Source organism: Mauremys reevesii, linkage group 3, assembly GCF_016161935.1.
Source record: "Mauremys reevesii isolate NIE-2019 linkage group 3, ASM1616193v1, whole genome shotgun sequence".
Classification (NCBI taxonomy): Eukaryota; Metazoa; Chordata; order Testudines; family Geoemydidae; genus Mauremys; species Mauremys reevesii.
In genome coordinates this window covers 34208514-34235158 of record NC_052625.1, presented here as the reverse complement: position 1 = coordinate 34235158, position 26645 = coordinate 34208514, and the positions used below count along the sequence as shown (strand labels likewise).

General features: G+C 46.5%; 1 long non-coding RNA gene across 5 annotated transcripts; it reads left to right on the top strand.

Moving 5' to 3' along the window:
• The first annotated feature begins 6470 nt into the window (after nucleotides 1-6470).
• On the top strand, nucleotides 6471-24991 carry LOC120401085. 5 transcript variants are annotated; one of them, XR_005596280.1, is made up of 10 exons: nucleotides 6471-6516; nucleotides 10810-10890; nucleotides 12763-12954; nucleotides 13450-13632; nucleotides 15045-15281; nucleotides 16775-16841; nucleotides 17242-17330; nucleotides 18038-18154; nucleotides 19195-19265; nucleotides 24754-24991. It is a non-coding gene; the product is annotated as an uncharacterized LOC120401085 (long non-coding RNA). The 5 variants fall into 5 exon arrangements; XR_005596281.1 differs by lacking the exon at nucleotides 6471-6516 and adding an exon at nucleotides 7681-8281; XR_005596282.1 differs by lacking the exon at nucleotides 12763-12954.
• The last annotated feature ends 1654 nt before the right edge of the window (nucleotides 24992-26645 follow it).

The window sequence follows — 26645 nt, the reverse complement described above, 5'->3', positions numbered from 1 at the left end:
TGGTTAGGATTCCCAATGATTACCAGACTGTACTATAACTATTGCTTAAATTATGACTATATTTATACATTACAACTATATACTTGAAAATGTGCCTGAAAATATTGTTCATAACCTTGCCCAGTCTTGAGTTAAAGATTTGTGTTACCGTAACCTGTACTGTTTTGGTATGATACAGAATCTAGAACCCAGGATTAGAGAGTGAAAGGAGGATGGATTTTTCAGATATCTGAGCTATTTTTAATTGTACTTTTTTTTGAAGCCATCGTGCTGAGTTTCAAGGTTTAGGGCCAAATTCTGCTCTTAGTTATACAACACAGAAGTCAACAGTTACTCCAAACTTCTCTTTCTGTAGGAGGAAGCAGAACATGGCTTATTCTTTTGCTTTGTTTTCTAACTATCTTTGGAGCTCATCGTTTACGGGACATCAGGAATTTTTAATTTTTTAAAATAGATTAAATATGACTACAAATAAAATGTGATGTGTTTTCCTCATAGGCAATAGCAGTGAAACACCGTTTGGAAAAAGGACTCCAGTGAGCTTAACACAGAAGCTGTGCAGAGCAAAACAGGCTTTACTAGCAAACCAGTCAAAGGAACTGGAATAATTAATAATTTAAACTGGAAATCAGTAAGAACTGGTGCCATTTATGCCTTACTGACTCCCAGGGGAACTCTGCAAGCTCTGTGTTGGAGAATAGTGTATTTCCACCAGAAGTTGTGTTTCGATACTGTCTTATTCTGGCTGTCCTCTTTTGGACCATCTTAAAAGACTGTGACAAAGTTCCTCCTCTGCCTTGGTGGGTCCTGCACTTATTGGCGGATTTGCTTACCTCAGAGATTCAGGGCAGCCTTCAGTTTGGCCAGTTTTGTGGCTCAAACCTGCCATTCACTCAGCTAACCCCATCACTGGCCAGCATGAGGAAAAGGAAGGAGAACAATCCCCACAGTCTCTGCTGACCTACCTAGTGGGTCAGGGGGACAGGCCAGGGACCTTCCCCTCTGGTGGGACCCACAGTCCAAGTCAACTCCTCTTTATATCCAATAGGGGGGAGGAGAATGGGGGGAACCCAGGCCCGCCCTCTACTCTGGGTTTCAGCCCAGGGCCCTGTGGATCGCAGCTGTCTACAGTGTTACACGTAACACCCGTGTGACAGGTACAACTCCCTGGGCTACTTCCCCATAGCCTCCTCCCAACATCTTCTTTATCCTCACTACAGGAACTTCCTCCTGATGCCAGATAGCTTTGTTACTCCTCAGTCCTCCAGCCGCAGGCCTCTCACTCTTAGCGCCTTGCGCACCAGCCACTGACTGAAGTGAGGTCCTTTTTAAACCAGGTGCCCTGATTAGCCTGCCTATCTTAATTGATTCTAGGATCTTCTTAATTGGCTCCAGGTGTCATAATTAGCCTACCTGCCTTAATTGGTTCCAGCAAATTCCTGATTTTTCTGGAACTGCCCTGTTATCTTACCCAGGAAAAGGACCTGCTTAATCTGGGGCTAATATTTCTGCCTTCTCTCGCTCTCCTGTGGGGCCCCTGCGTTAATGGACCCAACCGGTTTCCCTGCCCCTTCACTGTAAGCCGGCTGCACGACTTGGCCAGTTTGTTTCCAGACTGTGCCAAGGAAACATCTGTATGTGCTCGTGCTCCACACCTTGCACTTCCTCACCTTCGCGTCCCACCCTGACACAAAGTGGAGGGACTTCCTGCCTCCTCTAGAGGGTGGGAGCCCCGGTGGGCCAGTCTATACTCCACCCTGCTCCCAAAGCTCGCCGGGGATGTCAGTTGGTGGCTCCTTTAGGGGATGTGAGCACGAGCATGTAATTGGCGCAGTTCACCCCTGTCCTGGACACCTGCCCTTTCCTCGGCGTGAGGGAGACTCTGGTGCACGTTTACCTGGAGTACGCCAAGCTGCAGCCTCTATTCTGGCTCCTCACAGATATCCAATTGCGTCTTTGGCTGCACTTTTCCCCTCACCTCCTTATTTATGCACTGGCTATTGGTGGCCCCACAAAGTCATGGGACCTCTTGGTCAACCTCCTCCTGGCCCTGGCTGAAATGGCTGTCTATAAAACCAGGGAGAGGAGGTTGGCCAATGGAGTCTCCTGTAACTGTGGGGCCTCTTTCCGGTCCTCCATCCATTCACGCATCTGGGCAGAGTTCCTCTGGGTGGCGTTCACTGACTCCCGTGATGCCTTCGAGGAGCAGAGGGAGCTGTCTGGGGTTCTCTGCTCGGTGTCCCCATCAGGTTCCCTTCGACTGACCCTTTGACAGCACGTCTGTCCTTGTTATTTCATTAGTTGTCTCCTGAAACCACTTGCTTTCCAGGTCCTGTGGATCCCCCCTTAAGGCTGGGGTGATCTTTTAGCAGTGGGCTCCCCACTTCCTGGATCCCAATAGGCTCACTCTCCTGTAGCCCTCTGGCCCGACCCTGTCACAAGACCTATAGCTGTGATACAAAATAAGGCCCTGATCTTGCAGTTTTGCAATTGATTCCATATGGACTGACTCCAGGCCAAAAATTGGTTGTATGGTCAGGGTTTAAAAAAATGATTTTGCACCAGCATATCTCAGATAGGGTTACAGTTCATATGGAATTATTTGTCTAATCTAATTATGTAGACTCTTTGTTTAGTCTTAAAAAATAAAATATATTAAATATCTGTTTGAGTTGATTTGGAACTTCTAGAAACATTAGCTGCTTCCTAAGTATAAGTGTGTTTTGCTTAATTCTAAGATTTCATGGAGGAGTGGGAAAATCCCCCAAATGATTTGTACATTTTAACTTTTTCAAGCACTATAGACTAGCATTATCAACAAAATTCTAACTATGAAGCCAGATCCTGCTCTGGCATATATCAGCATAGCTCCATTGAAATCAGTAAAGTTATTCCAATTTACACAAAAAGCATCTGGCTGTAACTTTTGATTTTTAAAAAACCTTGATTGTAGATTAAAAGATTTTCCTTTAATTTGGCGTTAGAAGGAAAATGAAAGGGAAGAGAACTCAGAATAGTCATAGAAGCAACATCAGCGATTGGGTTTTTTTAAGTTCTTCTATTGTGCCAATTGCTGTTGTATCTGAATGCTTTCCAGAATAATTAAGAATAATTAAGGTGACTAGCATCTGTTATTTGAGGTTATTTGAGGTTCCTATTTCTCCCATATCCCCCAGAGCAGTGGTTTTCAACCTGTGGTGCACAGACCCTGTCTAAGGGTTCTCGAAAGGTTGTTGTTACAACGGAACAGTGGTTTTCAAGCCGTGGCCTGTGGGGGTCCACAGACCATGTCTAAGATTTCCAAAGAGGTCTGCACTTCCATTTGAAATTTTCTAGGGTCTGCAAATGGCAAAGAGGTTGAAAATCACTGTCCCAGAGGGCAAAGAGTGTGTGTGTGTTGGCGGGGGGCGGGGGAGGGGTTAAATACGAAAAATGGTGATGTTAGTTGTCATTCTCAGTTTTTGCTGGAGTGAATTTCATAGTATTGGGCCAGCTCCTGAAAAAGCCCTGTCTGCTGCATCTGCTAGTTTTACTTCTGATGTGTAGACAGTTGTTCCTGAGGAACACAGCTACTGAAGTCTGAGAGAGTAAGATGGTATATTGGGCCCATTTCCTTTACAGCTTTGAAAATAAAGACCGAGATTTGATTCAGTGTTCTGTTGAGGAATGAGCGGAGTGAGTGAAACATAGGACTGATGTACTCAAGTGAACCTGTATTACTGAGGAGGTGTGCTGCTGTGTTCTGTAACTCTTGCAGATTTTGCAGGGCAGAAGCATTCAAGTCTAAATACGTTGGATTGCGATGATTCGAGCAAGAGTTAATGATGGCCTATGTGGTTGAGGCCAAATTGTAAATACAAATGATGGGCTGTAGCCTTACCAGATTAAGGTAGGAGAATGCATTTCTTGTAAATGGTTTTGTGAACGTTCAGCATCAGAGCATGGGATTTTTTTTATTTTTTTTTTGCAGCTATGTTGGGTTGTTGGTTCCAGCTTTTTGTTGAATGCTTCTTAATCAGAGCCACTTGTGCTGAGTCACAGCAAGAGGGGTGGGCGTTTCAGCCATTTGAACCCCTTGAATTTTGTTGATATTTAGAACACAGGAAGCTGATAATTCATACAGCTTTGAAACATTTGTTACACATCAGCATTGTCTGTAAATGTTGTCTCTTGACACCTGTGTCTTTTAGAATGATTGATAGCAGAGAGTGTGTGTGTGTGTGTGTGTGTGTTTGTTCTGGTATAGCAGTTGGATATTTTGGACTAGGAGGTTGTGAGACAAAAGGAAAATAACTAAAACCGTTGATGCTTCTAGTTATGTTCTTTGGGTGACTTGTTTAAATAGCTGAAAATACAGACTTGCTGTGTCGGCAAGGTTTTAATTTGTTTTCCATCCAGACCCTCCCTTTTCTTGAATTTGGCCTCTGTGCACTGGTGCCCATCTGCTCGTAGTAAGTAGATGAAGAAATGATGGCTTGCTTCCAGTAGAGTCCCACCAGTGCCATGCCATCTGTTACCCAGCAATGCAGGAACAGATGGGTGGAAGGAGTTAGTTTCTTAGAAATAACTTTTATTTCAGTTCCCAGGTAGGACATAGTTGTATGGGGTATTTTAACTTTTCTTAACTTTTTTGGAAAAAAAGATGCTTAGAAAATGTACTATCCGAGCCCCAGGTATTACTGACTAATAAGACTTCACATCTAATGCTATCTTGCTCCCAAGAGCAACTTCATATATTTGACTCATCCACACTGAGGATGGATGGTCTGAGAACAACAGCTAGAACTGGAAAGTTCTCCGTGTTCTGATACTGACTCCCCTCTGTGGCTATGGGCAAATCACTTAACTTCACTGACGCTCAGTTTTTGTGGGCTGGATTCTATCCTGTGTCAAGATCTGCTATGGGCAGGCACCAGAGAACTGGTTGCAGCTCCCTGGTTCCATATCCTGAGCCACCTAGGTACTGCTGTGATCTGTGCCAGCTGGGAGACGTCCCAAAGGATTGTCTGCCCTCTGAGGACTGCCAAGAGTGCCGTTTGTGTTCCTAACTCATGTATGTGTTTAGAAACCAAGGTTCAACTTTCCAGAGTCTTCATGGCACTCAGATGGGTAGTATACCACATCACACTACTCTCTATTGACTTAATCAACTGTTTTGTAACTAATGTTTTGTTGTAGGAAATGGAGGAAAAAAACCTTCTTCGCTGCCAGTCTGATCAAAAATCTCAAGAAATCCATCAGCTGCAAGAAGAACTGAAAACAACTAACCAGTTTCTGAAGGAGACCCAGAATTATGCGGAAGAGATGAAAAGTGAGATACACATTTCTACCTATTTAAATCCTGTTACAAACTATAACTTCAATGTGGAGGTTCTTTAAACCTCATTATCAATGGTGATTTGAAGAATACCCAAGAAAAAAGTTCCCATTGTGTGATATAGTTAAATTAACTTTCAGCTAATACACGCAATTCTCTTTCCAAACTGAGATGGAACTTCTTTATACAAATATATAGTACTAACTCATAAAATTATATGGTTTTAAAGCAATTTAAAATGAGGAATAAATATGTCCCAAAGAGAACTATATGATCAGCACATTAAATACTACAATGTGCTCCTGTGTTTTAAAATCCCAAGCAAACAAATATACCTCAAACTATTATCCTTTAGCTTGTATATGGACTCCATTAAGCTTAAACGTGATGAAATGTTACCTGCCGAGCCGTAATTTGACTTTTCCCTACATTTGTCTATTTGGTTGGGAAAATGCAATTTGCAGATTGAGGTTTAAGAGAACAGGCAATTCTGCTAAATAGCCATTGTAAAGAAGGAGACTGCTCCGCTTATCCCTGTAGAAGTCTAACCTTACTTAATGAGATTTCAAAATTAAATGTATGGACCCAGTCCTGCTCCCATTTTAATCAGTATTTTGCACTCTCCAATCCATGAGGCCATGCTGTGGTTTTCTCCTATATACGGGTCTGCTGGAGTGCTCTGTATTAGGCGCACTGCCTCCCTTCTCTCCCCACGAGTATATCTGGGTGTGCAGAGGCGTGTTACTTCTGTGAAGCCCATTCTCAGGTGGCAGAGTAATGTAATTTGTTCATCTCTGTTTTTCAGCCTGGAAGCCTCTTTCAACCAGGAATGGGACCCAAAATTTAGGTCACAATGGAGTGGGAATTGTGCCTGTCTGTTTATCAGGTACCCAGCCGCCCGGAGGAGGAAGAGGCTGGACTGGGGGAGCTAAAGAGCTCTGAGCCTACCCGCAAAGGGTCAGCGCCCGACCGGAAGTATAAAGCGGGCCTTCCGAGCTCAGTGGGAGGTCAGCGACCAGAGCGGCGGGCGTCCTTCCGGGAGCTTGGCGCCAGGAGGCTTCTACCCTCCCCGTGCTCGCTACCCGAGGAGCTGCGGAGCTCCCTGGACCGCCGTTCGGAGGAGTTGCGGACCTGCCACCCAGCCCGTCCGAGGCGAACCCATGCACCTGGACCCGGTGGAGGATGACCCCAGGATCCAGGTAGGCCCCGAGGGAGTTTGGAAGTGGCCGGGGCAGCAGACCCTAGTCTGACTGCAGCAGACCCAGAGCCAATGTCAGTGTGTTGCGGCCAGGATCCCCACTGACACAGCAGCAGCCTGCCTACCACTGTTAGGGCCCGGGCTGGGGCGCAGAGGAGTGGGTGGGCCTCGTCCCCTGCCACCCCACTCACGGGTGGCAGTCTCCCCTCGCCCGACACCTGACCCTGGGCTTTATAGACTGAACTGCTTGCTTAGCCCTACCTGAGGGCCTGAGCCCTGCACCAGTGTTTGTTGCCCTACCCTGATCCAGGGCCTGGGCTTTATAGACTGAACTGCTTGCTCTGACCTTGCTGGAGGGCCTGAGTCCTGAGCCGGTGCTGTCACCCCTGTGTGGTGAGGTGGCCTGGTACCCAGCTGCCCCGGAGGACGAGCCCCTCCCTAACGGCGGATCCTACACTCCCCTCTCCTTAGGTTTGCACAGCATTGAAGGATTAAAGAGCACTTTAGACAGTGTGTGCCCAGAACAGAGGCACATAAGAATTCCATTCATTCCCGGTTAAATCTAGATGTTAAACTAAAATGTTTATATAAAAAGATAAGGAAAATGTGTAAGTTTGGGGAACCTAAGTGAAGCAGTAGTCCTACCAGAGAGAGACATGGCCATGCCTCCAGAAGGAGTTCCTTCCAAAGATTCCATTGACTAAAAGAGTGAGGACACTACTGCATATTTCAAATCTACAACTGTGACCATTTCTTTTACTTAGTAAGGAAAATGTAGTTGGTGGCAAGCAAGTGGGCCATCGTCTCTAGGGTATGATCCTCAATTTGAGCGTGAGAGTTCTCAGGGTTACATTCTTGTCAAATCCTTGAAGTGGTGTGTAAGATATTCTTTCATGGCAATTTTTCCTCGGTCTTGATATGATTTGTAGCAAAGCATTCTTACTCTCTGGCTATAAGGAAACTGTTTACCCTCAGGAGCGTGAAAAAATCATCCATACCCGTGCATCCACTTTCACAAGTGCAAGGCTATTTGGGAAACCAGTGAAATTAGTAGCTGAGACAACAGAAGCCTGAACCCTCCTTGTCAAAGCCGGCATAGTAATCCATTGGTCACTGCCAACACCAAAGGTATTCATGAAGGGAATGTTTGCCTAGCAGAGGAAAGTATGAAGCAGAAGCTCACATGGAAGACCTAAACCTTTTTCTTCCCAAACAATTAAATCTTCAGCATCACAAAGACAAAATGAGCATTTGTGTGTGAAGAGTTTACAATTCCTATACAAGACTCTTCGTTTTGACCTACCCTCTGTGTTGAGAGGTTTAAATGGCTGGTAGTATCACAGCAAGGCTGAGGTCTCAAGTTACACAACTCTGTCCATTTACAGACAACATCACTGTTTGTGCCCTGACCAGCGAAACAGATCCATTCCCAACTTGCCGGCTGCTAGAAAGGATTCCAACCCCCCTGGAGTTCAAAATCAGAATATTCTGAATCCAATGCAGGACATTGTTCAACCAGGTTAAAATAGGCATGGCTTTGACTCTAAATTTACCACTCTGGTAAAGATTTACAAAGACCCAAAACTTCATCTCATCAATTGTATCCTGGCAGCAGTCACTCCGTAGCTAGTCTTCCCCAGTGACCATGTTTGCTGATGCCATGCATTGGTACTGTCCTCTGAGTGGGATTTCACAATGTGTCTCCAGAAATTCCATTTGTGGACACGTCATTCTCAGATCCTGTCCAAATGTCTCTTTTGGGGCAGGTAAGTACAAGGAACATACTTTAAGCCAACCCAGTTTTCACTTTGGCCCTTGTATGATTGCTACAGGAACACACCTTACTTGGTGAAGAGCATACCTGGAAGACAAGATGCCCCCAGGGTTATGGTGGGTCACTCAGAAAAAAGAGCGTCCAGCTTTCTGAACCGCACACCTTGTGCTCTACAGTTTTTCAGTATGTCAGGGTACCCTTCCTTTTAGTTTACTTTTATGGAATTCAGTAGTGTTGGAACAAAAACATAGGAATGGACAGATGGGTTCAAACCAGTGGTCCATTGAGTCTCCTGTATGTCATCTGACGGTGGCCAGTAGCAGTTGCTTCAGAGGAAGGTTGAAGAAACCTGTAGAGGGCAGTTATGGAATAACTAACCCACAAGGGAAATTTCTTCCTATCTCCTGTTAGAGGTTGGCTTGTGCTCTGAAGTATGAATGTTTATGTCCCTTTCAACATAAGTGAGTAACCAGAGGTCAGAACTTCTCTCAGAGGCCATGGAAATAATGTCAGATGTCGAGAAGAATCCGCTGCTTTACAAGACAGTTTGCATAAAGGGAAGAGGAAAGAGCTGAACTCATCCTTCTAGTTCGTCACTAGCCAGAAGTCCTGGGAATTTTTGGACATGATTGATTGATAGCTAAGGAATCTCCACTATACCAGCAGAAAAAACAGATCTCCTGAAGCATGGGCCCTTATTTCATCTGTACCTGAGCTGCCTACAGTTTGACAGCCTGGATATCAAAAGGAAAGTGTAGTTCAGCAGAGATTATCCTTTAGCCCAGTGATTCTCAAACTGTTGTGCTGTTGACCCCTTTCACATAGCAAGTCTCTGAGTGCACCCCCCCCTTAATAAATTAAAAACACTTTTTTAGCCTGACTGATACATTTTTGGTATCCAGGCAGAATTCAATCAGGAACTTTCATTCATTGTTCTGGTAAAGTTTCACTTATGGTGCAAAGGAGACAACACCTTACTTGTCAGGGTCTGTACTTCAAAATGAGACCGTGTTTAAACATGTCTTTTCACTCTGCCCCTAAGGTTAACCGTAACTGACTGATGTGATATTAAACATAACAGGGCAGTGTCTACACTGCATGTTGTAACGTCGTTTTAATGAACACATTAATTAATATCTTCTGAAACTTCCCAGGGCAGACATGCCCCTATTGTCTTTAAACTGCTTCTTCTACCTCATTATGTCACACTCGACTTGGGAGAGCATATCAGTTCTGATGTATGCAGAATTTCCATTTAAATTATTAATGAAGTGATTCTTTATATGACAGCACTGTTCTTGCTAATAATTTAGATAGGCGTGTGAACAATTCCACGTGCCGCTGCAAAGAGAAATTCTGGTGATGACTATATGAAGTTTTATTTGTAACACGCATAGGTTGGGTGTTTACTGACTAGAAGAGTTGAAAAGTTTTTAAACCTTTACATCTAGTTGAATTTTTTCTTTTCAAGTCCCTCTGGATTTTCTATCCTACAGTCTTTTCTACTTCCATTTACTGTGAATGAGGACTGTAGTTCTATGCTCTCGCTTCAGAAATAAACACATCAAAAGCACTCATGTAGCACAGTGTGGAGCGGTATTATGGCAAGCAGGCACTGAGTTACAGTACTCACTCCATGCCCAGCTGATGGAGCACTGTGCTTGATATTTACATTATCCTGAAGTGCGTTTTATAAGGCTGCCAGATATCCACCATCCATTTATTTTGCCCCCCCAATGCACATGGGGTAGTTGAAGAAGGAAATGCTATACTAGAATGTGACTGTAAGGCTGCAAATCATTCATGGAAGTCACAGTTTCTGTGACCTCTGTGAATTTTGCAGTGCTGGTGCAGCTGATCCCAGGATCCCAGCAGCTGAGGAAGCTCAGGAGCCAGCCGCGCTGGCCGTTGCTCTGGCAGTCCCAGGCATGGTCCCTGACGCTGGCCTGCAGCAGCAGTCTGGGACTAGTGGTGGTGGGGCCCTGAGCCACCTCTTTCCCCCCAGCACCAGCGTTGCTCTGCTCTCTCTCTCCACTCCCCAGCAGTCTTCAGGGCGTCCCCTCTCCCAGTCGGTAAGATTTAGTCCCAGGTATTTTTAGTAAAAGTCATGGAGGATCACGAGGCCGTGACTTTTTGTTTATAGCCCGTGACCTGTCCATGACTTTTACTAAAAATACCCATGACTAAAACATAGCCTTAATCATGATCCTGTTTCTAACCTTAATGCATTTATTTAGAACACATGTTTTCAAGCAACAAAGAATCCTGTGGCACCTTATAGACTAACAGACTAACACATGTTTTCAAAACATCCATTATTACATTTGATTCAGATGAGGGGCCAGATCCTCATAAATCAGTATAGTTTCTGAAGCTCTGCTATACTTGACTGTAGTTGCACAAGCACACGTCTTATGTACTTAATTAACGAATGAATGAATGAGATCATTGCATTCTAAACACATCTTTCCAGAGTTTCCTTAGTCATTTGTACAGGTAATGGCTCTTTCCTTTGGTCAGGTGCTGATGAGGTTGCCATCTACGTACATTCACTGACCCAGGACAATGAGCCAGACGGACTCCCAGAGGTGGTCAAAAAAGGTAATTGTTACTTTAGGGGAGAACTGTCCACATTGGGGGAGTGTGTGCGCGCACGCTTATCTAAATAATCGTGTTGTCATAGGTGTGACTTGGAAGCATTGTAAAAACTTTAACATCATTGGCCAAATTCAGCCCTCGTATAGATTGCATGAGTCCATTTAGCTCAACTGCTTGCCAGAGCTGAGTTTAGCCCCATGTGCTTAAAAAAAAAAAAAAAAAAAAAAGCCCTAGTATACAATTAAGGCTATGGGGGGCTAATATCTTTTGTTGTAGATGTATGTAATTTCTCGTGGTTTTGGTTTTTGGTCTGTGTGATGTCTTCCCATCTGTGCTGTTTTGTAGTATTTGATGACAAAAGCAAAACAGCCAAAAATTCTGAAATCCAGAATCCTAATATCAGGTTGTAGTTTTGAACATTAGTCTAGATAAATTTTGTTGACTTTTGGACAACACACAAAAGCATTCTTTAAATAACAATCAGACTTGAACAAATTGTTTATAAAAAGAGATTCTGTTCCCAGAGTTTTCATTTTTAGGGCCAGACCCTGAAGTCTTCTCAGTTCTTATGCAAACTTGATCTATTTTTTTTTCCTTTGCTTTTTATTATTGAGGCCACTGGAATGAAAATTGATTTCTTTCTTTAGACGTTCTGGTACTGAACTTTGTCTTAATGCTTGTATTGTGATAGCCTCAACCAGACACTGGTCACTGCATGTCTGCAATCTGAGCTTTTGCCCATTGCTAGAAAAACACTGTTAGAGTGAAGGAGCAATTAGAGAGGTGGCACACTATCCCCACAACTCTTGGGTCTAACAAGGAATGCTTCCACATTCTCTGCTTTCAGTGGTAAAAATCATTTAGTTTTAGATTTAGCCTTCTATTTCTCAAGCTACTATTACAATGACAGAAGTGTAAGGACTGTCTTCCCTTTTTCCACTCGACATCAAAATTTTAACAGCTTTTATTTTGATAAGTATTGGCGCTAGAAGGATAAGCCCTGATGCTCATCTCTCACACAGGACCCACATCAGTGTAAGTGGGATGAGAATTGAGACCAATTACCTAGACTATCAGAAGTTTTGGCATTTGGGATTTCAATTGTTGTTAAGCACACATTTATAACTACTGAAATTTTAGCTAACTGATGCTAAAATCATGTCAGAATTTGGTGGGGAGTGCAGGGGAGACAAGGAAGATTGTAATAGCGGTGGGGACTGGAATTTGAGAGAACCCTAAAGGTATAAATATTGTGAAATTTTTCAACAGTTTTACAAAGCTAGTGTTGACCATCAAACAAACATATTGTGAAGATTACGTTAAACATTTAGAATGACATGACATTCTCCTGAATATTTCATAATACGTCTGGACAGGATATCCTCTGCAGGCCAATGTAAATACTTCAGGACTAAACAACTTTTTCAAGTGTTATCATATTTACAGAATAAACTATAGGACATGTACAAATTCATTATGAAATATCAGTAATTAAACTTAAATTACATATCTCAAAATACAGTTCTGCAGATTAGTGATTGAGCAAGAAGAGACCAGACAAGGAATTACTGTGTACTACTCCTTAGCTTTGCCTATACCTTGTTAAATTATGTGACTTGCGATTTGTAAAGCATGGATGATAATGCCCATTCTAAACTTGAACGTGGTGAGGAGTAGGTAGTTGCTGTAAAGCATTCTGCATAGCGCTGTTGTATTTCAAAGTGATAACTATAAACACTGAAGATTCTTGCTTTTCGCATGTGTCTGCTAATTCATATTATTCAGTCGCTTGGAATGGGTCTTGCACTTCCTGCTGGTAATTAGCAAGGTTCTCCCATACCAGTAAAGCATGAGAATTTTTTGTTTGTATTGCAGGTAGATGATACTCAACAGTGCCAAGCAGAAACAGCTATTGAACCCATGGAATCTAGTTCAAGATCTCCTCTTTTCATAAATAATCAACTCACAAAAGCTGTTGCTGAGAACTCTGTGTGTGTTGAGATTCTCCCCAAAGGCAGATGTTCCTTGAGCACACAAACTACCTGGTCAAAATGAACAAGACAAACCGTATGATACAGTAAACCTAGTAGTATATGGGCCGTACCATGAATCAAACCCTAACCCTGCCTCTTGACCCCTTACACTCCTCCCACCTGTCTCCAGAAGTCCCGCCCCAGGGGGTATTACTTCTGGGGTACAGATGACCGGAAGCAAGGTGTGTGTCACGTGACCCCTCTAAGGACTGCTCCCAGTGCCCAGTACCAATGAGGTTGGGTTTTCCCCTGATAGTACTGCCCTGAGAGGAAATTTGACCAGTCAGGGTGAGTTCCAGGGCGGAGTGACCTGTCAGGAAGTGGGTCGTGTGACCCCTCTAAGAACTCCTCCCAATGCCCTCTGCCAATCAGAGAGCAGCACCATTACCCCATAAGTCCCAGCTCCGGGCAGAGGAGGCCATCTCTTACCAAGGACACGTGTTTTAGAAATTGTGGAAAGGCTACTAAGAGGAAACGTGGACTCCGTTACCACCCCCATGAGAACTTCAGACTTTGTTTTAACCCCTAGCACCTTTGGACTTGTGTGGAGAAAGCGCTACCTCAGTGACAGTTCCAAGGAGGACCCTTTGACTCAACCGTTGATGGAGACGTTGGAATCCGACCCCAAAACCCTTGTTAGGCACCCCGATGAGTGTGACGGCCTCTCATTGTTCACCTCCTTAGAGGTGGAAAGCGATCATGGCGTACCAAGGTGAGCGGAAAAGATGTCGCTCAGGTAAATGAATGATTAAAAAGCGATGGTCAAGAATGGGGTGTAATGTGGCGAAGAACCAGGGATTGCATTAATTAAAAACAAGCAATGGGGTTCTTACACTGTTTGTTTTCTGAAAATTTCTCAACAGCTTGCTTTGAGTACCTCCCATAAGGCTTTATGGAAATATGCTTAAAATGTGTTTTCTGCTACATAGGCCATGTAACACATCACCGTAAAGGTTATGATCTACTGAATGTATTAAACCTATTTATATGCATGTATCATTTTTGTATTCAAAGTTATGAATGTTGGCTGTGTACTGGCTTGATTTCTAAATAACCTTAGTAGAGCATTTGGTCAGTTCCTGGAGAAAGGAGTGTTGAAATTAAGTACCTAATCAAGAAACACTGAAAGGACAATGGATCTTGGAATACTCCAATCCTCATTAGAAGTCTACTTGAGGAAGTTCAAGGTACTATGTAAACAGTGGATGCTCCCTGTAAAAACTGAGTCATGCATGGACATGTGACTTGCCCAGGTGACTCCAAAACTCCATCTTGGAGCTGGACTTTGCATAGGAGAACCCCTGGGAGACCCCTCCATTTTGTCTTCAGCTGGCTGAAGACTCCATCCCCACCCCCACCCCAGGATACCTGAAAGAAATTGGAACAAAGGACAGTGATTGCAGGGGTGTGAGTGATTGCTGGACCCAGGCTAAAGGAGATTAGTCTGTAAAGGAGCATTCTGGAACTGGTGGGGATCTTATCTATATTCAGTTTGATTAGATATAGATTTGTGCATTTTAAGCTTTTTATAGGGTAAAATGGATTTATTTGGGTTTAGACCCCATTGGGAGTTGGGCATCTGAGTATTAAAGACAGGAACACTTCTGTTAGCCTCTTTCAGGTAAACCTGCAGTTTTGGGGCAAGTAATTCAGACCCTGGGTCTGTGTTGGAGCAGACAGGAGTGTCTGGCTCAGCAAGACAGGGTGCTGGAGTCCTGAGTTGGCAGGGAAAGCAGGGGTAGAAGTAGTCTGGGCACATCAGGTGGCAGCTCCCAGAGGGTTTCTGTGATCCCACCTGTCACAAATGCCTTTCTAGAGGCCCTTTGAGAACTTACACATCGGTAGCCCTGTGGGAGTAAGTCTATCATGCATCTGCTGTTTTTGCTCATGTCTGAGACACAGATCTCAAGAGGAAAATCTGGAAAAGGACAAAATGGAAGAATGAACTGTAGTAAGATTTGGGGCCTTATGCTAATTCTTGCCCAGTCTTGAGTTAAAGATTTGTGTTACCTTAACATGTACAGTAACTCCTCACTTAAAGTCATCCCGGTTAACATTGCTGATCATTTAGGGAACATGCTCATATAAAGTTGTGCAATGCTCCCTTCTAATGTCGTTTGGCAGCTGCCTGCTTTGTCTACTGAAGAGTATCTCAGTGAAAGTTTTAATCCTCTGCCAAAGGTTTGGGATGGAAGCCTTATTTCTTCTTCCGTAGTAGGATGCTTTCCCATACCAGACCGTGATAACTTTGGCAGGCATCATTGCAGTACCCAGGCTAGCAACACGCGGGCAGCTTCAGAACGCCAGCAGCAGCTGTGCTCTCTATACCGGGGTCGGCAACCTACAGCACGCATGCAAAAGGTGACACGCGAGCCAATTTTTGATGACACGCGGCGGCGGGCTGAGCGCCTCAACCCACTGCCACCCCGGGGTTCCGGCTGCTGCTCCGTTGCCAGTCGGGGTCTTGACTGCCGGCTCCACTCAGCACCTACTGCTGGCCTGGGGACCCCCAAAGAACTCCAGGCTGGCAGCAGGCTGAGCAGGCCAGCAGCTGAGACCCCGGCTGGCAGGAGCCGGCAGCTGGAACGCCAGAGTGGCAGCAGGCTGAGCGAGGCTGGCAGGGGTCTGAGTGTCTCAGCCTGGTTTCGGTCTGGGGTTCTGGTTGCCGGCCCCTTGCCAGTCGGGGTCCCAGCCGCTGGCCCCGCTCAGCCTCACGCCGGCCTGGGTGAGCAGAACCCCAGGCTGGTGTAGCGGGTTGAGTGGTGGCAGCGGCTGGGATCCCTGCTGGCAGGAGCTGGCGGCCAGAACCCCCAGACCGACAGCGGGCTGAGTGCCTCAGCCTGCTGCCGGTCTGGGGTCCCAGCCCCCGGACGCGCTCAGCGTGCTGCCAGTCTGGGTGAATGGAACCCCAGGCTGGCAGCGGACTGAGTGGTACCAGAGGCCAGGACCTCAGACCAGCAGCAGACTGAGCCGCTAAGCCCAGACCGGCAGCGGGCTGAGCAGGGCCTGGGATCCTTGTCTGGGGTTCCACTCACTCAGCTGGCAGTGGGCTGAGCGGGGCCGGTGGGCAGGACCCCAGGCCGTCAGGAGGCTGAGCGGGGCTGGCAGCTGGAACCCCAGACTGGCAGCGGACTGAGTGCTGCCGGCACCCCAGACCGGCAGTGGACTGAGCCACTCAGCCCCCTGCCGGCCCCGCTCAGCTCGCTGCAGGCTGAGTGAATGGAACTCCAGACTGGCAGTGGGCTGAGCAGTGCTGGTGGCTGGAACCCCAGACCAGGATCCCAGGCAAGGATCACGCTACATTGATAAGAGCTGCATTTTAATTTTATTTTAAATGCAGCTTCCTAAATATTTTAAAAACATTATTTACTTGAAATACAATCGTTTATTTATATAATATAGACATAGAGAGAGACCTTCTACAAATGTTAAAATGTATTACTGGCACAGGAAGCCTTAAATTACAGTCAACTTGGCACACCACTCTGAAACCTGTCATTCTATTCTTTATGTGCCAGAATGATTAATGCATTAATAACTTGGTTGACTGTCAGCAGGTACAACCCATCTCAGCAGTAGTTTCTAGGGCCATTCTCTCAGGCAGAACAGCACAAATGAAAGTAAATGCTAACAAGCTTTCATACACAGCATGAGCAAAGCACATTTTCTTTCAGTCAGTGAAACACAGTGCGAAACAGCAAATACAATGCTATGTTTGATGTGGAATGAGTACTGTAGTAGTAAGCCATGTAATGAAATTGGGAAATACCGTATAAGCTACATTTCATAGTTTGCTTCACTGGAAACTGTAATTGTTCTCTTTTCTTTTTCTTTTTTTTTTTAAATGAATACAGAGTGGATTTCTTCAATATGATATATTATTTGCTTCCTTATCACACACCAGATCATTGGGTTCTTGCGGTAAGATGTTTTCTATTGTACTTCAGGATTATGGTCACTAAATGTGGTATTATATAAGAGATTTGTAACACAGCTGGGTAGCAGTGGTCTCATTTCCCATATTGCGGGTTTTCAGTGAGTTCAGTGCATGCAAAGAAAGTGGAATGTAAATATAACTCTTGACATTCCAAGAACTGAGCTTTTAAAAATAAAATGATACTGTGAAATTCTGTTGTTAATGTTACTTGAAAGAATGCAGTTTGTAATGATTTGATCAATGAATCCACAATATGCTTTTCTCCTGTGTGTTAGACATCACAAATGAGAATATGTTAATGGATTGTTTTTTTGAGAAGTCATTATAAAATAGCAGAATTTATCACTTTGCCAATATAACTTGTACGTATATTTAAACTTACAGATAGCATTGATGCAAACAAAAGAATTATTAACAATTGACCCCTTGTGTGATGAGATGAGATATGAAAGAACATGTCTAAGGAATTGGAGGTGATTTTTAAGATACTTACTTTTACAGTGTATATGAACTGTTAATGTGAAAATATTTACACAATGAGACTAAAATCTTCCTGTTAGCTACAAAGAAAAATTGAAACAGCATGTGCTTACTAATGTACTTTGAGTGGATTTGTGTAACTACTTCACAGAATGTGGACCCGAAACGGTAGCATGTTGCATGAGTGTGAAGGTGTTATCAACATGGGGCACAGCAAAGCAGGTGATACATTGTATAAGAGTGTGACAGTAATATGAAAGCGTGTGTGTGTGTGTAAGTATGTTAATATATATACCAGTGGTCCCCAACCTTTTCGTCTGGCGAGTGCCAAATGAAGGACCGTGATGGTGCTCGAGCATCCGCCAAAATGCCTTTGAATGGCGTGATGGCGCCTCTTGATGACGCTGCTTGCCGCCAACAAGCGATGTCATCCAGAGGCATCGCCACCGAAATTTGGAGGCATTTTGGCAGATGCTCGACCACCAGCCAGAATGCGGGCGCATTTAGATGCCCCCGTGCCCGCGGGCACCGCGTTGGGGACCACTGATAGATAGATATCTAATGCGCAATAAGTCATGGCAATCATTAAGTAAATAGCGATAGAAAGGATTTCTATCTCTGTACAGAAACTGTTTTTTTTTTTAAAAAAAAAGGGAAAGAAAAGCTCATTTATACAGTCCACTAATGTACTCTCTCAAAGTTTCAGATACTTCATCAAACGATTAACGAGCAACTCCCCATCTGATTGGAAGAATAAAATTCTTCAGCATAATAAACAAAAAGTGATGGCCACAACTGCAGACCACTTATCTTAAAGGTTTTGAATACAAAATTGCCATTATCATTTATGTATGTGAAATTATCAGGGGTGAAAGTAAATGTGGAAGATTACTGGTGTCCACTGCACCAGCGTCCTTGCCATGGCGTGTGGGGTATGCTCTGGGCCCTCAGAAGGGATGGGTCTTGGGTGGAAGATGTGGGCTGGGGGGCCAGATTCCCTCAGCCAGCCCTTCCTGACAGCTGCTGTTGTGGTGGGAAGGAGCCCCAGGCCCTTTTGAATCACTGACCCCCAAGGCAACTGCCCCTTTTCCTCCCCCACTGTTGGTGGCCCTGCCGGTATCATCCAGCAGCGCTGTCAGACCCTATGGCAGGGCCACAGATGTGAGGAGAGGTAACGGGGACAGGGACCTGAAAGCATAAAGCACTGCCACAGCAGCACTGTAACGTCGTCCGTGTACGGGCCGGAACCGGTGGCCAGTTCTTACCAGCATGCTGGCTCAGCCCACTTTCACCTCTGAGAATTGTGATATTTTTTCTAAATAGAAGTGTTATTAGTTTGCAGAAACGTATTTGCGGCAGAAAGACAGCCTCTTGTGATGTTTCTATTGAATTGATAATGCTGAGTTTAGAAGACAAGTAGCAATTGTTCTAGTGAAAGAGTCAGGTAATAACTTTCTCCCATGTACTATAGACTCATTAGGCACATGTGAAGGTAACCGAAAAAGTGGAATTATGTTCTGGAACAGACCGTTATCTTAATACCCCTAAAGTGGGGTAACTCACGGGTCTGGTTCTGTAATTGTGGCTATTCATCAATAATATCTTCAAGTACCAAAAAATTAGATTGGGGTGAATGGTTGCTATTGATAGACCAGTTAAATAAAATTGGATATTTTTATATTCAGGTGCAGTAAAGTAAAACTTTGAAAAAATAAGACTCACAAAAAGGAAAAAAATGTTGCAACCAGTGACTGGATTAAAATAGCGACAGTAATTACTAACTCGGGATTTGCATTTAGAGTGTTGGTCGTGACATGATCAGCATTTCATTGCGCTATATTGATTTTTTTTTTTCAGAAAGCGTGGAGGACTACTGCATATACTGCAACCTTGTCAGTTGTGAAAAGGAAAGTGAGGATTGCACGATGGTAAGAAACATAGGATTGTATCAGGCCTGGTCTACACTAGGACTTTAATTCGAATTTATCAGCGTTAATTCGAACTAACCGCTCAACCGTCCACACCAGGAAGCCATTTAATTCGAACTAGAGGGCTCTTTAGTTCGAATTTGGTACTCCACCCCGGCAGGTGGAGTAACGCTAAATTCGCACTTGCTAGCTCGAATTAGGCTTGGTGTGGATGCTAATCGAACTTAGCAGCTCCGGGAGCTATCCCACAGTGCACCACTCTGTTGACGCTCTGGACAGCAGTCCGAGCTTGGATTCTCTGGCCAGCCACACAGGAAATGACCCGCGAAAATTTGAATTCATTTTCCTGTCTGGGCGGTTTGAATCTGACGTTCTGGTTGCACATCGGGGCGAGCTCCGCAGCACCTGCAACGATGCAGAGCTCTCCAGCAGAGGAGTCCGGGCAATCCCAGAATAGAAAGAGGTCCCCAGCATGGACTGACCGGGAAGTCCAGGATCTGATCGCTGTGTGGGGCGAGGAGTCTGTGCTTCGGAGCTGCGCTCCAACAAGCGGAACGCCAAGACCTTCGAGAAGGTCTCTAAAGCCATGAAAGAGAAAGGATACAGCCGGGATGCGATGCAGTGCCGCGTGAAAGTGAAGGACCTAAGACAAGGGTATCAAAAGTCAGAGCGGCAAACGGACGCCCGGAGCCCAGCCCCAGACATGCCGCTTCTACGAGGCACTGCATGCCATTCTAGGTGGGTCTGCCACCAGTGCCCCAGCAGTGACGGTGGACTCCGAGGACGGAATAGTGTACCGGACAGTTCCCCTCCCTGTTCGCCGATGGGAAGATGAGGAAGGGTCTTTTGAGGACGGCGCAGGCGACATCGAACCCACTCCCGCTTTCCCTGACAGCCAGGATCTCTTCATCACCCTCACAGAGATCCCCTACCAACCGCCCCCGCCTTAACCCGGACTCGGAATCAGGGAAGGATCAGGCGGTAAGTGCTACAAACAGGGAAACATTTATTTTTAAGAAACAGGGATATATATAAAAATGGAAATACTATATAAAAATTTTTAAATATGAAACTATACAAACAGCAGGTCTACACATATAGGAATGGAGCAATAGTCCTCTGGGGATAGTTCAAAAGCTCTCAGAGAGCAGCTGGAAAAGCCTCAGCAAGAGGTTTCTTGGGAGAGGTGCTTTATTGGGTGCTCCGTTGAAGCACACTCTTCCGCGCCATGCCATCCTCAGGTACAGGGGGACCATCGCCTCTACGAGCATGGCATCGTAGGGTCCTGGTCTGTGCAGGGCTTCTGTTAACATCCGCCTCTCTGTGTGCGCCTGACACGCCTCAGGGTGATGTCGTTGTGGAAGTGCTGCATCTAATTAGTGGAATTAGTGTACTGTTACTATTGTGCATGGTAGACTTTTACTTTGCATAAGAATGACCGTCGCTTAACAGAGTTTTACTTTGCATAAGAATGACCCTCGCTTAACAGAGTTTTACTTTGCATAAGAATGACCCTCGCTTAACATCCACTTGTGGCAGGCCTCAGAGGAAAAGCATACAGGGTCTTTCCTGTTCACTGGCGGGAGATGCCGCATAACGCTCATCTTTTCTGCTTTGCACATTGCCTCCAGCAGGAGAGCACAGCTAAGCACTAACTGATAAGCACTCTGTACTGTAAGGCTTACCAGGACTTTGTGCAAGAGGGATGCAGCTATCTTTCTCGCTTGTGCGCTCTCCAGTGCAATGGCGCCGCTAATGAGAGCGTATTCAAATCTCGGACTAGTTCTGAGATCTCCTGAGACTTGGTTCCCTCTTTGGTCTTGTTCACTGAAACTGACTAGACTGTGTTTACTGTTGGCAAACATGTATGTGTTCAAGGAAATCACCTACTTTTTCACATCACACAGCTTCGGCTCCTTCCCGACTGCCCCGCCATCCCACGCAGAGGCTGGCTCGGATTAGACGCCAAAGAAAAAGACAAGGGACGACATGTTCCAGGAACTGATGGCCAGCTCCAGAGCGGAGGCGGCAGAGCAGAGACAGTCGAGGAGAGCCTGTGTCAGCAGCATCGCACACACCTGGAACGGGAGGATAGGTGGCGGCAGGAAGACCAGCAGGCGACTCAAACGCTGCTTGGTCTAATGAGGAGCAAACGGAGACGCCCAGCGCCTTGTAGATGTTCTTCAAGACCGCAGTCAGGAGGAGAGAGCCCCTGCAGTGCATCTGCAACCGCCTCCAACGCCAAGAAGTCCTGTCCCCTCACCCAAAGTGACAAGACGGAGGCGGTAGGGGCCGTGAGAACTGTCCCTGCACCGCAGCACACCGATAATGTTAGAGACAACTGTCGCGCTGTAAATTTGTACAAGCTCTTTCTTTACAGCATCAACCAGTCCCAACTCCAAGTTCAAACCCCACTGTGTATTACATTATTAAAAGCGGTTTGGTGTTACTGACTGTTTCCGCCACGTTTCTGGTGTCAGAAGACTTTCTGTTGTTCTGTGGGGAATTGTAATGTCACTGCATAGCCCACAGTGCCATGCTACAGACTTGGCTGCAGGGTCAACTGCAGGGCACACACAGACTGCAGTCACTAGGCACCAGGGACAGTCTGTGTGGTGTATGCTGCCCCGGTCTTTCCTTGAGGTGTATGCTTGTGCAGGGTCCTGGTGCCTGACATCCCCGAATGTAAAGGCAGGCTTCCTTCACATGCATTTGGACCGTAGTCACGATCCTCCCGGTGCCCCGAGCCCCAAAAATAGACCTCATCCAGGGGCAGATACTCACCCTTCCCCACACCCCTCACCCTTCCAACGCCCAAACCCACAGCCGTCATGGTAACCCCTATCCAAGGACGGCACCCTCGCCTTCCTGCAAACCCACCCATCAGTGCACACCTTAACCAGCACAGAATGCTTCCATGTTTCAACGAATAAACAGAAATGCAAAGTCAACGAAAGATTTATTATTAATTACTAAAACATGTCCTTAGTTTTAAAACGTCCTTGGGAAGTGGGGAAAACTTGGTTTATGATCAGGCTCTCTTAAAATCAAGTGGACAGTCACAGGTTACCCTGCTCTGCGAGGAAACTCGCTTTCAAAGCCTCCCTGATGCATATCGCTTCCCGCTGGGATATTCTCTCAGCACGGGTGTCTGGCTGATCGTAAACAGCAGCCAGGCGATTTGCCTCAACCTCCCAAGCGGCCAAAAAGGTCTCGCCTAGCTCTCACAGAGATTGTGGAGCACACAGCAAGCAGCAATAACTACGGGATATTCTTTCGCTGATGTCCGAGCGAGTCAGTAAGGTCCGCCATCTCCCTTGAGACGTCCGAAGCACACTCCACCACCATTCTGCACTTGCTCAGCCGGTAGTTGAAGAGTTCCTTTTCAGTGTCCAAGGCGCCTGTATAGGGCTTCATGAGCCAGGGCATTAGCGGGTAGGCCGGGTCCCCGAGGATCACTGTAGGCATCTGCACATCCCCAACCGTTATTTTGTGGTCCGGGAAGAAAGTGCCTGCCTGGAGGCGTCTAAACAGACCAGAGTTCCTGAACACACGTGCGTCATGAACCTTGCCCGCCCACCCGACGTTGATGTTGGTAAAACGTCCCCTATGGTCCACCACAGCTTGCAGCACCATTGAAAAGTAGCCCTTTCGGTTAATGTACTCGCTGGCCTGGTGGGCTGGTGCCAGGATAGGGATGTGAGTCCCATCTATAGCCCCACCGCAGTTTGGGAATCCCATCGCGCGAAGCCATCTATGATGGCCTGGACATTTCCGACAGTCACTACCTTTGAGAGCAGTTGCTCAACGATTGCGTGGGCTACTTGAATGACAGCAATCCCCACGGTAGATTTGCCCACGCCAAAGTGGTTCGCTACTGACCGGTAGCTGTCTGGCGTGGCAAGTTTCCAGAGGGCTATGGCCACTCGCTTCTGCACAGTCAGGGCTGCTCGCATCCTTGTGTCCTGGCGCTTCAGGGCAGGGGACAGCAAGTCACACAGTTCAAGGAAAGTGCCCTTACGCATCCTGAAGTTTCGCAGCCACTCTGTGTCATCCCAGACCTGCAGCACTATGCGGTCCCACCAGTCTGTGCTTGTTTCCCGGGCCCAGAATCGCCGTTCCACACCATGAACTTGACCCATTGCCACCATGATCTCCACTGCCCGGCGTACCCTGCTTTGTGAGAGGTCTGCGCCACTCTCCTCACCGTGCTGCCGGAGCCTCCTCGCCCGGTTTCTCAGCATCTGACTGTGGAAGAGGTGGACGATAATGTGCGAGGAGTTGACAATGGCCATAAGTGCAGCGATGATCGCAGCGGGCTCCATGCTCGCAGTGCTGTGGCGTCCGCGCTGTAACCGAGCAGAGAAGGGCGCGAACAGATTTCCCGCCGGCGCTTTCAAGGAAGACAGGGAGGGCGGGATTGACGGTTCAATGACGACACATTTTTCCCCCCAGCATGCATTGGGGGGAAATCCCACAATTCAAATGGGCAGCGGGGAGTGCGGGAACTGTGGGATAGGTTCCCACAGTGCACCGCTTCCAAAGTCGAAGCTGGCCCTGTGAATGTGGACTAAGAAGTTCGAATTTGTGTATTTAGTATGGATACACAAATTCGACTTATTAAGGTCGAATCCACAAATTCGACTTAAGTAGATTCGAAATAGTCCTGTAGTGTAGACAAGCCCTCAGAAACATATGCCATAAGCTGCTTAAGAATCAGGATTCTTGTAAAAATTCCACAACAGTAAACATTCCATCATGGTGATAGGCCAGAGGTGAGCAAACTGCGGGCCGTCCTGCCCGGCCCTTGAGCTCCTGGCCGTGGAGGCCCCTCCCGTTCTGTCCCTCCTCTCCCGCAGCCTCAACTCGCCGTGCCGCCAGCACTCTAGGCAGCGGGATTGCACGGTGGGATGGCTGGCTCCAGCCATTCAGTGCTGCTGCCAGTCCTGGTGCTCTGTGTGGTATGGAAAGGGGATGTGGAGCGGGGGGGTTGAATAAGTGGCAGAGGGTCCCGGTGGGCAGACAGGGAGCAGCAGTGGGTGGTTGAATAGGTGTGGGAGTCCCAGGGTGGGCGGGCATGTCGGGGGCGGGATGTGGATAGGAGTCAGGAAAGGGAGCGGGGGTGGGGGTTAGATAAGAGGTCGGGTTCCCGGCAGGGTGGTTGGTGGGGAGTCCTGGGAGGATGTGATCAGAGGACAAGGAGCAGGGGAGGTTGGATGGGTCAGAGTTCTGAGGGGGGCAGTCAGGGGGCGGAAAGGGGCAGATGGGGACAGGGCCCAGGCTGTTAGGGAAGGCTGTGCCTCCCCAACGCAGCCCTCCATACAGTATCTGAACCCCGATGTGGCCTTCAGGCCAAAAAGTTTGCCCACCCCTGTGATAGGCATATCTTAGGTAATGCTGACGTGGATGGAATAGCATGAGCGAATGGAAAGTATTTGTAACGTTACAACTTCTCTGATTTCATTTTCTCAATTGTTACTTATCAAAGGTCCAGTGTGATTCTTGCAAGAGGTGGGTACATATGCCCTGCATTCCAGAAGGAACAAATCATGAAATCCTCACTGATGAGGAAGAAGAATACGAGTGCAAAAAAGTGCATAGTTCAGTTCTTTATCAGAAAAATGACATTATCTGTAAATAGTTGTTGTTAAAAATGGCTTTGAACAAAAAGCTAACCTTTTATTTATATACCGGATTACAATAAAGTTTTTAAAATTGGAAAAACACTTCTCTGTATTTGTGTCCCTGTGTATAAGGCAAATTATACAGGCAGCAAGAAGGGAGGGAATAGTGAGTGTTTTGGACCACAGAACCCCATCCCGAGCCTGCAAAATCCGGGACAGAGGCGCAGGAAAGAAGGGGGCAAAGAGGGGGACTGAGCAGCCCTGGGTCCCTCCTGCGAGGAGGCATTGGGAAAGCAAGGGAGCATGCAGCATTCAGACAGACGCCATTGTGCCAGTAAACACCCGCCTGGCTTTTGTTTCTATCACTTCTCCTTTGTCTAAGGTGGGTGTAGCTCCCCCTGTCCAGGAGGGTGAGGCTGGGCTCCGGGCTCCCACCCGGACCATTTCTCCAGCCAAACCCCGCTCTGCAAGGATGCCTTTTGCAAGCGCTTTAAACCCAGGGCATCTTTGCGAGCTGGCTGCTGGGGAGAGGGGTAGAGGAAAGGGGCCAGGGCTCATTCTGGCTGGAGCATCCACTGGGTGGATCAGTTTAGCACGCCTCGCAGCCGTCCTGTTCTCCTTTGCTAGCTGCATTCAGTGGGCTGCAGGGGGAGTGTAGCAGGACAACTGGGGGGGTGGGGGCAGGTCTGCCCTTCATGGTGCTAGGATGCGTGTGTCTGTCTGCAAGTGTCGAAGCCAGGCAGAAAGAGGAGCAGTTTCCTAGTCTACAGCATGAGGCTTGGTGTAGCTTGAGGTGCTCCCAGTTTTGGGTTTGGAGACAGAAGGTTGTGATAATATAATAGGAAAAATTCCGACTGGCAAGGGGAGCTCTGACTGAAAGGAAAATGTGATAGCCCCCCCCATCACAAATCACGTCATCCCGAGGAGAGAGCGCAGCTGGAAGGAGCAGTTATTAAATCAGGTGTCCTTCCCAAACTTAGCCACACACACCGATTTTTTTTGTCCAGGGGCACATCACTAGCCTCATAGTGTGTTCCATGCCCACTACACTCGAAGGGTATTTGCACGTTGGTCTGGTGATCCCGGTCAGTTAGAACCACATTCTAGTTTTCTAGTAGCTGAACAGTAACTATATCACAGCTGTGCACCGAGACACGAGCCGAGCTTTTTCATTTGGGGGCTGCCTTTTCATCCTCTAACCCATGCCCCCGAGTTCAGGTCTAGTGTATTAATTTCCTAGGTCTGCCTTTCTTCTGACCTGTATTGCATGATTCTTTTCAAATGTGAACTCTCTAACCCTGTAGGTTAACCTCCAGCCGGTACTCGAGAGAAGATCCTATCCCTGTGGAAAATGACACTCCCTCCATTCTCGGGGCATGTCCAGCTTCCAGAGAGCTGGGCAAGAGACTTGTTTGAATCTACATTTAGAAGTAGGCCTTCCCCACAACAGTTGAAAGTGGTGTTGCAGCCATTCAAAATACATTAATAATTTTACATATTGTATTGTTATCTTCCCTCAGGGGACCTTGAAGTGTACTTGATGTGGATTATTCTTATATAATTACTAGTGTAGTTACTTGTAATCACATGCGTTATGGGGCTACTTGATAACACACGCAGGTGCTCATTACTGTCCCAGCGGGTTTCTTGTAGCAGTAAAAATCAAATATCCTATAACAAAATGATTGACTTTTCCAACACGCATGCGCATGTGTTCCTGGTATTTCCTAAAAGGGTTTAGCCAACACTTTCAAAC